Source organism: Cavia porcellus, unplaced genomic scaffold (genome assembly GCF_034190915.1).
Source record: "Cavia porcellus strain 051 isolate PalLab524CR breed Dunkin Hartley unplaced genomic scaffold, mCavPor4.1 scaffold_6, whole genome shotgun sequence".
Lineage (NCBI taxonomy): Eukaryota > Metazoa > Chordata > Mammalia > Rodentia > Caviidae > Cavia > Cavia porcellus.
Window position 1 is genome coordinate 94,845,489 of NW_026947489.1, and position 15,004 is coordinate 94,860,492.

At 42.8% G+C, this 15,004-nt stretch overlaps 1 long non-coding RNA gene across 1 annotated transcript; it reads right to left on the reverse strand.

Annotated features, from left to right (window-relative positions):
- Positions 1 to 881: 881 nt before the first annotated feature.
- Positions 882 to 3,803, reverse strand: LOC134476564 (uncharacterized). Its single transcript, XR_010048364.1, has 2 exons — positions 3,473 to 3,803; positions 882 to 1,411 (listed from the first exon to the last, which is right to left on the reverse strand). It is a non-coding gene; the product is annotated as an uncharacterized LOC134476564 (long non-coding RNA).
- Between the last annotated feature and the right edge of the window lie 11,201 nt (positions 3,804 to 15,004).

Consider the following 15,004-nt stretch of genomic DNA (forward strand, 5'->3'; position numbering starts at 1 on the left):
GAAAAAAGTCAGCATCTCTCGAGAATCCACCATGCTGGGACTTGGGGGACCAACCAAGAAATCAACCAGCCAGGCTTCCGGATAAGCTATGCCAGCCACAGGCATTCCAGGGAAAGAAAACACAGCACCTCCCTGAGTCTACCAGCACCTGAGCTGAGAGTCACACAGTGTCCACCCTCCATTCCCACCCCCGTTAGCAGCTGGATGGTTTCCAGGACAGCCTGAGTTGATAGCAACTGAGGTAGAGAAAGCAACTACATGCTTGTACTCTTTAGTTGATTTTGCAGGCCTGGGGCCAGTGGTCTCAGCTTTTCTTGAGTGGGTAACAGTATGCAATATAGCAAATATGGGGGATTTCCTTCTATCTTGTCTTTGAAGTCTAATATTGTTTTCATTGTTTAGCTTTAGTCTGATTGTTTTGCTTTATTCAATATTTTTATTGTGCTTTTATAGTGTTTTGTTTTTGGTTTAATTTTGCTATACCTGATGGAAAGGACAACTATTGTGAAGATAAGATATACTATCATTGTTTTCCTGGCATCCTGCTCTGAAGTTTTATACCAATTTTGCTGCATTGTCTTGATTAGCCTTGTTCTGTCTTGTTTTTCTGAGTTTACTACATTTAAAGTTAAAAAAGAAAAAGGTAAATGGATGCAACTCGAGACCGTACTCATAAAATAAATCAGACTCACACATGGAAACATCTTATTATCTCCCTAGTGTGAGAAACTGAAAGAATAAATAAGATCCACAGTGTACAACAGATGGTGTGAAATGCCAAGAAACTATTCAAAAGGAAAGAGAAACTGGGAAGGGGAAAAGAGAAAAGAAGGAAGCGAAAAGCAAAAGAATAAAAATTGAAAAATATATATCACAGTATCTTGTTTTGAAATTTTTACTTCTGTTTAAAATACAAATTTTTTCTCTGTAAAGTAAAATTTAAAAACCAAGTTTACAGGGTTTTAAAAAATTACATGGAATAATCTGCATCTCTCAAACAACCAATGATGTTTATCATTTTTTCATATATTTATTTGCTATTTGTTCTTCAATCTAAGAAGCACACAGATGTCCATTTTTGGATTGGACCTTTGAAATCTGAGGGTCTGACTTTTTTCAGTCCTTTATAGATTACAGACATAAGTCCTCTGTCGGAAGGTCAGTTGGCTAACATTTTTCCCCATTTTGTGAGCTGTCTTTCACTCTGCTGGTGATGATTTTTTTTTTTATGTGCAAAAGCTTTTAAATAAGATGAGATCCCCATTGTTGATTATTTGAAGTACCTCCTGTGCAGTTTGAGTTTTGTTCATGAACTCTCTGCCTACACCTATGTCTTTAAAATTTCGGGCCAGGGATATAGCTCAGCAGCACAAGTGCCTGCCCGGCAAGCACCAGGTCACGAGTTTGATCCCTGGTAAAAAAAAAAAGAGAGAGAGAGAAAGAAAAGAAAAGATTTCTACCTGATTTTTTTTCCAATAGCTTTAATGTTTCTGTTTTAATACTTAGCTCTCTGAAGCAGAAAGAATAAGTAGGATCCAAAATGTACAATAGGTACTGTGAAATGGAAAGAAACTGTTCAAAAGGAAAATAAAATTGGGATGGGAGAAAGAAGAGAACAAAGAAAAGGAAAAACACATACATACATTCATACATACATACATACAAGACAGTTAAGATAACAATATTACTAATTCCTATTAGGTTATTGAAAAGAAAGGTTTGTGCCTATATTGTTTGACCAATTTTTCATACCTATATCTTGTAATATGGGCAACTACTTTGAAGATAACAATATGCAGTAAATGAACCATTGTTACTCTCCTATCCTGTTTTCAAATTTTGCATTGTTTTTTCTCTTTAAAATAAATTTTTTTAAACTAAAAAACTTTTAAAATAATAAATAATTTGATAAAATAAAAATGTCATATTAAAATTTTCTAAAGTTACATGGGATAATACATTCTCAAGGAAAGTGGAAAATCAAGATATAAAATTGCCTATACATATATTTACTGGTATTTTATTATTTATTTTGGGGGAGGACACAGGAATTGAGCTCAGGACCTCATGCTTGCCAGGCAGGTGCTGCCCACTGAACTAAATCCCCAACCCTGTAATTTTTTGTTGTTGTTTTTGGTACCAGGGATCTAACTCATGACCTCGAGCTTGCCAGGCAGGTGTTCGTGCTGCTGAGCTAAATCCCTGGATCCCAGTAATTTTTTTTTTTTTTTTTTTGTCTTTTCCTATTTTATCGGTACTGGAGATCAAACTCACGACCGCCTGCTTGCAAGGCAGGTGCTTATGCCGCTGAGCTAAATCCCCAGCCCCTCCCAGTAATTTTTTAAAAGGATATTAAAAAGTATAAATAAGCAGGTAGCAAAATGCTAAACTTATTTGGTGTTTTCTGTTCTTTGGAGAAAGAGCGGGAAGATGAACAGGTACAGTGTTTCTTTGTATCCCATTCCTCCAATGTCACTCCCAGCTGCTCTGTCAATAGCATGAGTGCCAAACCCTCCAATGCCAGCTAGCTGTTTCTTCGTAAATCCCCTAATCAGGGTAAAATACTCTGTTCTAATTGACTGAGCAAACTTTTGTCACTAGTCTTAGTGACCAATGTGGGGAGGGTCCAGGACTAGCTTCACAGCTGTGGATTAGTGTTGTCATCTATGAACAAAAAAGAAAAAACAAAATTGATATACTAATCTATCTTATAAAGCATTTTAGAAGGGTAACAAGTGTTTTCAAGGCTGTGGATACAAACAAATCCTTATAATCAGCAGGAATCTAAAGGACTATTGCCATTAGGGAAAATAAGACAAAGATTCCTCAAAAAATAACAATCATCATCATAAGTGGAGCATGGTAGTATCTATCTCTAGTCTCAGCTACTTAGGAGGTGATGGCAGCAGGACCACTTGAACTCAGGAGACAGAAACCAGGCTGGCAACATATCAAGAGCCTGTCTCGAAAAAAAATTAAAAGCAGAACTACTACTATGATCCAGGGTGCATGCGACAGGGTACACCTAACAAAAAGCTACTTTGAGGAGACAGCTGCGCTCCCGTGTTGAGTGCATCACTTTTATCCAAGATAGTCAAGATATGGAATCAACTTAGGTGTCCATCAAAAACTGCGGGGGATGCATCTCAGTGGCATCAGCGCCTGCCTGGTAAGCACAAGTTGCTCAGATTGATTCCCGGTGCCACAAAACACCAAACAAAACTTAGAAAAATAATCAAACAATAAATAAACAATTAAAAGAGCTGTGGATAAAATACTTTTTTAAATTTTAAAAACTGAATAAAGAAAATGTGAGATATTTACACACACACACACAGAGATACATACACTGGGATACTATTTAGACATAGAAAGAATAAAACATGGGACTTTGGGACAAGATGGGATGAGCTGAAGGAAATAAGTAAGTGAAATGGCCAGACACTGAAAGAGAAATACCGCGTGATCTTACTTATCTGTGGAGTTGAAGAACACTAATACTGTAAAGTCGCAGAATGGTGACGATGAGGTGATGCTGAGCAGATGTGAGGTAGTGAGGAGCTGCAGAGGGGAAGGCTGCTCAAACCATGTATAACTACAGCTCCAAAGAGTTCAACAGCTCAACAGGAATAAACTCCAGAGACCGACTTTCAGCAAGGTGACCAGTAGTCTTGAAAAATGAGGGGCTGGGGATTTAGCTCAGTGGCATAAGCGCCTGCCCTGCAAGCAGGCAGTCGTGAGTTCGATCCCTGGTACCGATGAAAAGGAAAAAGACCAAAAAAAAAAAAAAGAAAAGAAAAGAAAAATGAAGTGGACGCTGTAGCACAAAATGTTAACTGTGCGAACAGTGTGACTTTTAATTACACAGATTAACTACTCCACAACTAATATATGCTTCACAGCATCATGTTATACCCAGTAAACACATACAATGTTATGACAGTTGGGGAGGCTTGTTTTTTTTGAGACAGGGTCTCACTATGTAGTCCAGGGGCACCTTGAACTGCAAACAATCCTCCTGCCTCAGCCTCCCAGGTGCTGAGATTAAAGGTGTTTGTCACCATGCCTGGCATTATGCCAACTTTTTTAAATGTTAAAACTAAACACATTTACTGCATCTTTTTAAATTTCATATATGTAAAATAAAATGTATTTTACATAAATTTAAAACCCAGTGAACACAAACACTGTCCTCTCCAGGTATTTCTGCTAATGTCAATTCATTTCATTGAATTTTCTAGAAATCACATGTCCCAAGATAATAATGTATTCTTCAACTTCTTTGGAGTCAGTGATGCTTACTTTAAACCCTATAAGTCTCTACGTAGCCTGGGCTATATACAGTTTAAGGCTAGACAAAGCTACATAGCTAAAGGATGTCAAAAAATAAAAAAAAAATTTTAGAAAGATAAAGGAAGCATGGATGGATGGATGGATGGATGGATGGATGGAAGAAAAAAAGAAAGAAAGAAGCAAGCAATCACACTATAAATAAATTCATTGTTACTACTTAGCTCTGCATCCAAGCCAGGTATTTACAAAACCCAAAAGATTTAACTTAGTAATTTAAGGATCTTGATTTTGCCCTAAAGTATCCCGTATCTTCCCAGCATGTACAGTTTAAAGTAGATGATTAACGGTAGTTCATGTGATTCTCAAAATACACTAGTGTTAAAGTGATGCTTAGCCTGTGAGTCCAGGCCATACCTGATTCCTTTAGCTCTTTAATTTCCAAGTCTACACCCACCTTTCGATGTTCTGAAGTTAGTCCTAGATAGATACTGACACCAGGATAGGGTTCACTTCTCTGCACCCTGGGGCTCTCCATTGGCTGGGTTCTCTGTGCTCCAGTGTTCTCCTGTGACACGGGAAATGTTGTCAAAGGCGTATCTGCAATCTCCTGACTGTCACTGGTAGAAACCAGCTACCTATCAGATAAGCTCCCTCTTCTTGGTGGATACCCCGTAGTCCTTATTAACTACTTCATTGCTATCCCAATACCATGAAAGCAGTAATAGCTACCATTCACTGCATGCCCACTGTGTGCCTACAGCACCCCTACCCACTATGTGCTAACATCCTCAGCTCCACCCCTCCGTCCTTACTACTTACACTGTGTTAAGCAGTTAGGCTTTCTCAGCAACACACAAGTAATGTAAAATGAGGATTTCCAGGGCTTTCCACGGCTTGATCTCCAGATTCCTTTTGGCCTCTCAATGCCTACTCTTCCAAGATGGCTAAGTAGAACCAAACTCACAGGTACTTCAGGGCTTGCCTTTAAGTCATCCTGCAGAATATACTGGGTATCTTCAAGACTCATAATTCTGTTTTTCTGCTTGACTTGGACACCTGACTTAACAACATCATAGCAAGATTTTGGAAGCCTGGCATCAGCTTCTAAAAAGTTTCCCAAGAGGATAGCTTCCTTAATAACTGAGCCATCTAAGTCATTCCAGGGCACATCATCTGTAAGGAGGAAGGAGCAACTGTGAGAAACCAGATGCAATTGTGCAGCCACAGTCAAGTCACTCAGCCCCTTTATATATTAGTGTTTTGCTTTGTTTTCTTTGGTACCAGTAATCGAACTCATGACCTCGCACTTACCAGGCAAGCACTGTGCCGCTGAGCTAAATCCCCAGCTACACATTAATTTTTTTTTCTGAAATAAAACTATCTGGAAGGCCAGTCACAAATGAGAAGCCATCTGGGGATGACAATGCACAATGAAGTACGGTACCATTGTTGCCCCCTGGTTGATGCGTTTTGAAATTTTGTTGTAGTTTGTCTTTCTCCTCCTCCTCCTCATCTTCCTCTTTCTCCACTTCTTTTCTTTTTTATTCTTGAAATAAAATAGATTTGGAAAAAAACCAACAATACAAGAGAAGTCACTTCATTTATTTACCAAGAAAAACTCTGCCAGAGGGACAGGAAATAGTATTACCCATATCGTGTGTATACAAGCTCTCCCTCTGGCAGCCTTGGGGCCCCAGACATGCTTCATGGTATTCAGCTGAGTACCCCAACACATTCACCTCATGCCAGGTGCAGTGTTGTCTCCGAGACCACAAATACCAGGAAAGGGAGGTGATGCTTATTTACTTCTCATGTGAATATGCCTTCACTCACTGTGTGTAGGTATGTGTGGGTTGTGTGTTGTAGCTCTTTTATGTTAAGTAACTTTTGTTTTTTGTGGTGCTGGGGGTAGAACCCAAGGTCTTGCACATACTACATAGGAAAGTATTCTACCATTAAGCTACATGTGGAGTCCTTCTGTTCCTCTCTTAAAGAAGCTCTCCGGTCCTCACATATGTGACTACTTCACATTAAAGACCTGTAAGTCTCAACAGGCTTGCATGAAGAGACATGTAGGGTCTATGGGACCCTACCTATATTCAATTTTATATTTAGTTTTCAGAACCCAACTTTATCCTCATTTAAAAATGCTTAGAAGCTGGGCATAGTGACATACAACCCTAATCCCAGCATTTGGAAGGCTGAGGCAGGAGGATCACCACAAGCTCGAGGACAGCCTGGGGTATAGTGAGTTCAAAGTCAGCTTTAACTACATAGTGAGACCCTGCCTCAAAAAACTAAAAAACTGAGCTTAGTGAAAAGTCATGAGCCAGGCATAGTGGCTCACGCCTGTAATCCCAGCACTCAGGAGGCTGAGGTGGGAGGATTACTGCGAGTTCGAGACCAGCCTGGGCTACAAAGTGAGCTCAAGGCCAGCCTGAACTGCATAGCAAGATCCTGTTTCAAAAAAGACAAAAAAAAAAGAAAGAAAAGTCACACAGATTGTTAAATATTAACTCTCCAATTTAAAAATCATTGCTTGGAGGCCAGGCATGGTGACAGATACCTGTAATCCCAGCACTCAGGAAGTAGAGGCAGGAGGATCTCTATGAGTTCCAGGCCAGCCTGGGCTGCAAGGTGAATTTAAGGCCAGCCTGGACTAAAAGACACACACACACAAGGTGCTTGGGAACCAAACAATGTAGTCAGTGGTACAGCACTTCCCTAGAATTCCCAAAGCCCTGCATTTAGCCTGAGCATGAGGAAAAGCAATTACATATATTTGCATGCATTACCATTAACAAGCAGATGGATGCGCTTTGCTGAGTCTTAAAGTACAGGTACAACAAAGATTTCTGCCAGATCGCCATCTTATATTTTCCATAAACACAAAGAAGCATCCTAGAACAAATCTCCTAAGCAAGGTGGAGTGGCACAGCCCTGTAATCCTAGTACTCAGAGAGCTGACATAGGACAATCACGAGTTTGAGGCCAAGGCCAATCTGCACAATTTAAGGACAGCCTGTCTCAAACACTAAAACCAAAAATCTCCTATAATCCTGCATTTTCAGAAAAACAACGAAAATTTAAGGCTTGGTTAATTTGATCACCAGTTAAAATCTCTCATGTGATCAGGGAAAAGCTGTAGATGTCTGACTTCACCGTGGCTGCCTCCTAAAAGATCAGTTCCGTTGCGGCCCAGTTGTACAGCTCAGTGGAGAGGAGAACTCGACTCAGGCCCCTGGGTCCACCACTGCCCTGGCTACAGAAGGAAGCACACAAGGCAGGGATCATGTCTTCAGGGGACACTGTGGTCACCACACAGTGCTTTGGTGAAACATTTGCTATAAAGACTGGCAAGCTGCCTGAGCTTCTGGAAACAGAGAGACCCTGAGCTAACCCACACTGCCTCAGCACCATTCCAGCACCTAGAGTTGCTTACCATCCCTGCCAGTCTAGGGCCTGTCTGGCCCTGACTCAGCTGGCCACTGTCTCCTGCTCACTGGCTCCACCCAAGTCACAGAAGCCATCTCTCAGTTACTCCTGCAGGTCAAGCGCATCACCACCTCAAATCTCTGTACCAGCAGCTTCTTGTGCTGCCATTCTCTGCCCACGGATCGTAGCACAACTTCTTGTGTCACTTGTTTAGGGAAGCTTTCCTTGACCACCTACTCTGAAGGAACCCTGTATCAGAGGCTTCAGAACTTTTATTTTCCATGCAAATTTCCTTTATTCATCTGGTGCATTAACTATCTCCCCTTGACAGCAGTCAGTTCTCTGGGAACAGGCACCTTATCTATTGTACCACTGTATTCCCAAGTTCACACGGGGACTGTGGGAAGCCCTGTAATTGGCTGCCACCTTATATCTGCAGGCCGCACCACCTTAACCCCCTCTAGGAGTTAAGTTTGGTAGTTAAGCAGCACCTTGCCTAGCTTGTTTGGCCTTTTCAGGGATTATGCTTATGAGCCCGCATGTGGGAAATTTGAAAATTTGATTTAACCTAGAACCCTCAGTCTTGCCACTGTTGCTAAGTTACCTGCTGACATCTCAGAACCCAACTCCCTCCTCCCCCAATACCCTATATTTTTGTTACTTTTTCCTTGAACAAATGAGACTTGATCGGACTTCTGTCCTGTCTCCATTCTTTGCGTCTCTTGTCCCCTTTCATCCCCACTGCCCCTCTAGGGTCTCCGTGGACTTACCCACAGGCCAGGACACAGGACCTCAATGCTTACTGTTGAATCAGTCAATATAAGACTCTCTCCAAACCTCCCTCAAGTTCCATCTTCTGAATCAAAACTACCTGGGTCTCCTCTAACACCTTGCCCTTCTGGAAATGGATCTTCTCAGTTTAGTGCCCAAAGGTTCACTGACTGCCTGAATAACTCATCTTTCCAGATTCCCTAGGCTGGGGCTTGTTTAAATGTCTTCTCGTTTCTTTTGTTTTTTACTTTAACTCCTGGAGTGCCACTTGTTAGTTGTCTATATCGGGTTGCTCTATTGGTGGTATGCAGGGCACGCAGATAATGATTCCTAAGGTATCTTCCAGATGTAGCTGGGTTTTGGAGTCTGAGTCTGTTGGAAGATCTCGCCTCGTCAGTTTGTTGGAGAAGCTATTGCTTGCCTGGTTCTTTGTCACTGTGTCACAGTATTCTCTGTGTCCCAAATCAGTCTCAGTCATGGATTATCAGGGCCAACAGCTGTTTAGAACAATTATGTCAATTTTGACTGTGATGGCACCAATAGCATCAAACACAGCCTATAAAACAATAAATTCAGCCAACCTGATTTGCAGCTTTTAACGATGTAAACAGAGTTTGTGACCATATAACAGAATGCAGAACAATTATATACAACATGTAAGTCCATAGTATGTCAATTCTGTGCTCAAGAGTTAAGGTTCAAAATGGATTAAGGAGAAAACAGAGAAGTGGGAACAGAGAAAGAGATTACTGGTAGGTTGGAGGACAAAGATGGATCCCACCAACTTGGGGAAACTGATGCAGAAGACTGAGGGAAAAGAGAGGTGGAAGGGATAAAGGGTAGAATAGAGCAAAGCCACACCCACAAGGAGGCCGGAGCCACACTCAAAAACAAACAAGAAGCAAGAAAAAATTTTTAAAAATCAAGAAAAAAGGGGCTGGGGATTTAGCTCAGTGGCATAAGCACCTGCCTTGCAAGCAGGCGGTCGTGAGTTCGATCCCTGGTACCGATAAAAAGTTAATAAAAAAAAAATCAAGAAGAAAGAAACAAGAAAAAACGCGAGCCCACTTCCAGATTCTCTCCGGATGCGCCCTGAGCTGTGTCACTGCAGCCCTGCAAGCCAGGAGCTGCCTCCCGGGAGCAGCAGCAGCCTTGGCGCAGCCCCAAGGCCACAGTCCCGGTCCGCGCCCATCCGGGCGCCGCCAGGCGCCGCAGCACCCCGGTCCCGGTGCTAGGCTCACCCGCCCAGCTCCAGAATGGCCGGCTGATGACGCCCTCCTGGGAGGACCGGGGCCCAGCACTCCGCGCCACCGGCGGAGTCCCCCACGCCCGCCGCATCCGCAGTGTCTCCCCCAGAGGCCTGCGGGGTGCCGCCCGCCGCCGCAGCTGCCGCCTCCAAAGTATTTCCTCCCTGCAGAGCTCTGTGCCCTCCATCCCGACTTCAGACTCTCCTGGCCCGGGGAGCGCACTCCCACCCCGCCCCGCGCCCCCCGCCCTCCCCCTGCTCTGTTCCCGTCCAGACGGCCTCTCCAAGTGGCTGTTTTCTCTGCTGCCCACTATTCCGCCATCTTCCTGGAAGTCCAAGTGTAGTTGTCTGACTTTTAGGTCTGACAGTATGGACAGCTATTTTTTTATTCTATTTACTTTTTAATTTTATTTTTACTTTTATCAGTACCAGGGATCGAACTCACGACCTGCTTGCAAGGCAGGAGCTTATGCCGCTGAGCTAAACCCCCGGCCCTGGACAGCTATTTTGAGACCTTATGGTAGCCCTTGTTAAATTCCTATTGCCTTATTTTGAAGTTCTGTATTGCTTTCATTGTTCTGTTCTGATTGGCTTTACTCTTTGTAGTTTGGTTTGGTTTTATTCTCTTTAAAATAAAAATAAAATAAAAATTACTCTCAGTAGACAATTTCAGATAACCAATACAACAACCAATTTGTAAAAATTCGACACTGATGGGGCTGGGGATTTAGCTGCCTCCTTGCAAGCAGGCAGTCGTGAGTTCGATCCCCGGTACCGATAAAAAAATAAAAAATAAAAATCGACACTGACTTTCTCAAGCTGGAACAGGCTGGCTTGAGCACACCACTGTCTCACATGCATGGCAGTGAGTCTTGGTATCCGGTAGTGTGAGTTCTCAAACCCTGTTGTTCTTTCAAAATTGTTGTTTACTTCAGGGGTACTTGCCTCAAATTCACAACCAATATAACTACATCTATGTAGGTCTTCTTTACTTTCTTGTATCAGTGTCTTAGTTTTCAGTACAGAAACTGTACATATTAATCATGTATGTAACTGTTGTATGTTTTGTGCTGTTTTGGGGGGGGTTGTTTTGTTTGGTTGGTTGATTTTGGTACCAGGGATCAAACTCATGACCTTGCACTCACCAGGGAAGCATTTGTGCCGCTGAGCTAAACCCCCAGCCTATAAGTCGTTTATAAATTCTTGTTTAAAAAAAAGTTAGGAAGGGTCCTTTGGAAAGATTTTTATCCTGGCCAATGGAAGGGATCCAGCCCACTACCCACTTAGGGTCCAGGGTGTGCTTGTGTCTTTCCAAGGACACTGAAGGGCCTATGTGGGTGCCAAAGATACCATCTGACTATGTCATGCAGCCAGATCTAGAGAAGTTGATTCCGCCTCTCAAGAAGCGGACACTCAGTCCTGTGACAGTGATGCCTCTGAGACTGCTGTGTGGCCAGTAGGCAGGACGGGCTTGAGCAGACCTGGAGCCAACTAAAGAAACTCACGCAGAATGGCCCAGAGATGGCAACCAAGACACAGAACTGAACACCTGAGAAGAGTGTTAGAAATAACTGAGCTAAAGGTCATATGAAAGAAGGGGCCATGGAAGTTAACAGTATTTTTTTTCTTTTTTTTTTTTTATCGGTACCAGGGATCGAACTCATGACTGCCTGCTTGCAAGGCAGGCACTTATGCCACTGAGCTAAATCCCCAGCCCCAACAGTATTATTAAGACAATTACAAAAATTGTATAATTACAGATAGAAGGTTTTATTCCTTCCAAATTCTTTTTTTTTTTTTTTTTTTTGTCTTTTTCTTTTTTATGGATACTGGGTATCAAACTCACGACCACACAATTGCAAGGAAGGCACTTATGCTGCTAAATCCCCAGCCCTGCTTCCAAATTCTTGTAAGAGATCTCTGCTAAGCAACCTCCAAATAATTCTGGCTAGTCTATATATAATTACAAATTTGTAAAATTGTAAAAGATTATTATAAAATTTAATTTGGCCAAAAATACATCTGAGTGACCTCTGGTGTTGTAGGTAAACTGTCAGTCTGCCTGTGTTACTGTCTACTTGTCCAATCTGTTAAGCTGTGTACTTGTTTGTCCATTTGTCCAATAATTTCACAGCTTTTATTTGAACTCAACTGTTTTCATTTTTTCTTTTGCATTTTGGATTGTTCATAATTTCATTTGGCTTATAAATTTTTTTTAAAAAAAATTTTTGTTATCGGTACCAGGGATCAAACTCACGAGTGCCTGCTTGCAAGGCTGGTGCTTATGCCACTGAGCTAAATCCCCAACCCTGGCTTATAGATTTAAAAAGCATGCATGGGTTGCCAGCTGGTCAAAGTGATGCCAAAATTGTCTGTGTGAATGTAATATATATTGTTTATGAATGTAATATATATTGTTTATTGTTTATATATTGTACCTTGAAAGCCTCTCATTGTTCAAAAATAATGTGTTAATCATTGTGATTGGGTTTTCATGAGTCATCAAAAAATTATTACGATAATTAAACAGAAATCCCTTGGGGATGTAGACAAACTATTGGACAGGACTTTAATTGATGAATAAGGAAGCAGCTACCTGAATAATTATCCAGTCTTAGTTCATTAATAGGAAGCCCCAGTGATTTTTATTGCCCTACAGGAGACACCCCATTAAATATTTAAAAATACTATTATGTTTACATTGCTCATTCATCAAAAGATTAAATTTTCTAGACACAGAGATTTTTGATTTAAAGATGCTGTGGTACAGAGGCTTTCACATGGCTGTAACTGTTGGGTTTTGTAGTGTACTGACTGTGTTCGTGGCTGGAGATGTGCAGGTCTCCCAAAAGGTGAAACAAGAGTTGCTTCTAGTGGTAGACTAGACTTTCCTTCCAGATTCAGACCTCTGCCTTCAACAGAACCTTCCGTGATGTGTGTGCCACTAAAGGTCAACAAGTTAGGCAAGAGTTCCCTGTGTATTAGAGATAGCTTAAAAGGTCATACTGTGTTGAAATGGAAATTCAGGTGGTGTCACAAATGTCATTCTGTAATATTATGTATGGTGTTTGATTTCTAATTTGCTTTGTAAAACGTGTAACTGTTAACATTCTACAGGGATTCAGCTACTAGTGTCAGGGCAATTTTAAATGTATAAGGGAAACTTTTAAAACCTATATTCCTGGGCCGGGTGTTTAGCTCAGCGGCATAAGTGCCTGCTTGGCAAACGTGAAGTCGTGAGTTTGATCCCCAGTACTCCAAAAAAAAACAAACTTACATTCCTAACACTGTTCAAGGATGGGGCTGGGACGTGCAGCCTGTTCCCAGTTAGAAAACTACAAAACCAGGGATTTAGCTCAGCAGCATAAGTGCCTGCCTGGCATCCGCAAGGTCATGAGTTCAAACCCTAGTATCAAAAATAAAAAAGAAAAACTACAAAGCCCAGCTGGCCTTGCCATGCCCCATGCCAGGTGCAGCTTATAAGTGTAACAGCCACACAGCACATCTTGTTAGGTTTTACTTGCTTCCAAGTTTTTACCTCAAGAACAGCTCAGCTCAGTCTTAGACAGTAATTGGTCCCTCATGTTCCTATAACCTGGAGCTCCTGTTATACGACGTTAACCTCAATTAGCTTACGGGACATGAATCTTGCCTGGTAACATAAGACACCTATGACCAACTATAAAACACCTGTTATCTGCCATCTGTGTTTCCCTCTGAAAACCCTAAGTAACTGTTTGCCCCAGGGCCAGGGCTGCCGATCTGGAACTGTGATGTTGGTTAGCCAACCAGCATCATAAAGCTGATCGCTTTCCCAAGTTCCTTGGTGCTGTCTTCCATCTGCTCTGGTCCTGAATTTCACAGCACTACAATGCCCATGGTTAAGTGGAAATAACAGTTTTATTTGTATCTCAAAGTGCTTGAAATGCGGGTTGGAGATTTAGCTCAGCAGCATAAGCGCCTGCCCTGCAAGCGTGTGGTCCTGAGTTCAATCCCTGGTACCAGTAAAAAAAAAAAAAGTGCTTGAAATGCAAATAAAATTACAATGTAATATCATTAACTTTCTCTTCTGGATGTTCAACAACTGAAGTTTGGAGCCCAAAAACTAGAAAGATGGATAGGCTGGGAGGACAGCCAACATTGTGGCCCGAGCCCTGAAGTCAGTAAGGACCCAGGACATAAGACAACCTCGCTGCAACACCTATAACTTGGCAAGTCCCTGGTCTTCTGACCAAGGGGATTGTAGGACCACAGAGGAAAGTGGTCAGTGGTCAGTAGTGCGCCTGAGAGTCACCAAGAGAAAAGTCTCCCAAGCTTTCACAGAAAACAAGTTGGTGGAGCACCGGCTGTGACTCACCCAGAGGTGACCCTGACAGAAAAGCTGAGCAGTGCGGTACATGGTTCAGGATAAACCGAGAGGGGCCGTGACTGGCCTTGGCTGACAGCCAGAGGCTCGCCTTAACTCTGCCTTGAACATCTGGCAGGAAATAACTATGGAATGTGTACAGCAGCGTCACAGTAGCATGGTGCTATGAAAGGAACGCAGTCACAGACACCGTCTGCCCACTGCCAGCCATGCTGGTCGGTAAGTCCTGTCGGGTGAGCGGACTGTATAGGGTCAAACTGCAGACTACAGGGACCTGAAATCTTCAGACTAAAAATCTTTAGCCTAAACCAGCTCACTCAAAATGGAAATGGTTCAAGAATGAAAGGCCTTCCACAGAGCTTTCCAAACAGCCCCTCCAACTTCCACTGACTTCCAGCCGCTTATAAGTGCAAAACAGAAACGCGGAGGTAGAGGGGGCAGCTGAAGCTGGAGAGGATCACTCACGCCAGGACAAGCAAGGCCCCCCTGAGAACAGGAGGCTGAGGCAAGCCACACACACAAGCTGGTCCAGCCCCCTGCAGGCGAGGGGCCCAGGCCAGACAAGTTGCTAGGCAGTGGGGTTGGAATTGACATGGACCTCCCAGTTCAAATGCACTCCTGTGGTTGAGCACCCTCTTTTCTCCCAGCCAGAGGGCTCCACCACCTCGGCTTTCCGTGTACTGTGTCACTTTTCTCTCTCTATCCTCTCCCCCAGGAACTCCAGAGCTGCACAACAGATGCAGCTGTTGCCAAGTTGTCCAGGCTGGTCTCAAGTTTGAGACCCTTCTACCTCAGCCTCCCCAGCCCCTGGGATGACAGTGAGCATCTGTGCCCTGAGGGTGCGTTACAGCGGTGTCACATGGACCCCGTGTGTGCACAGAATGTTCCTACTC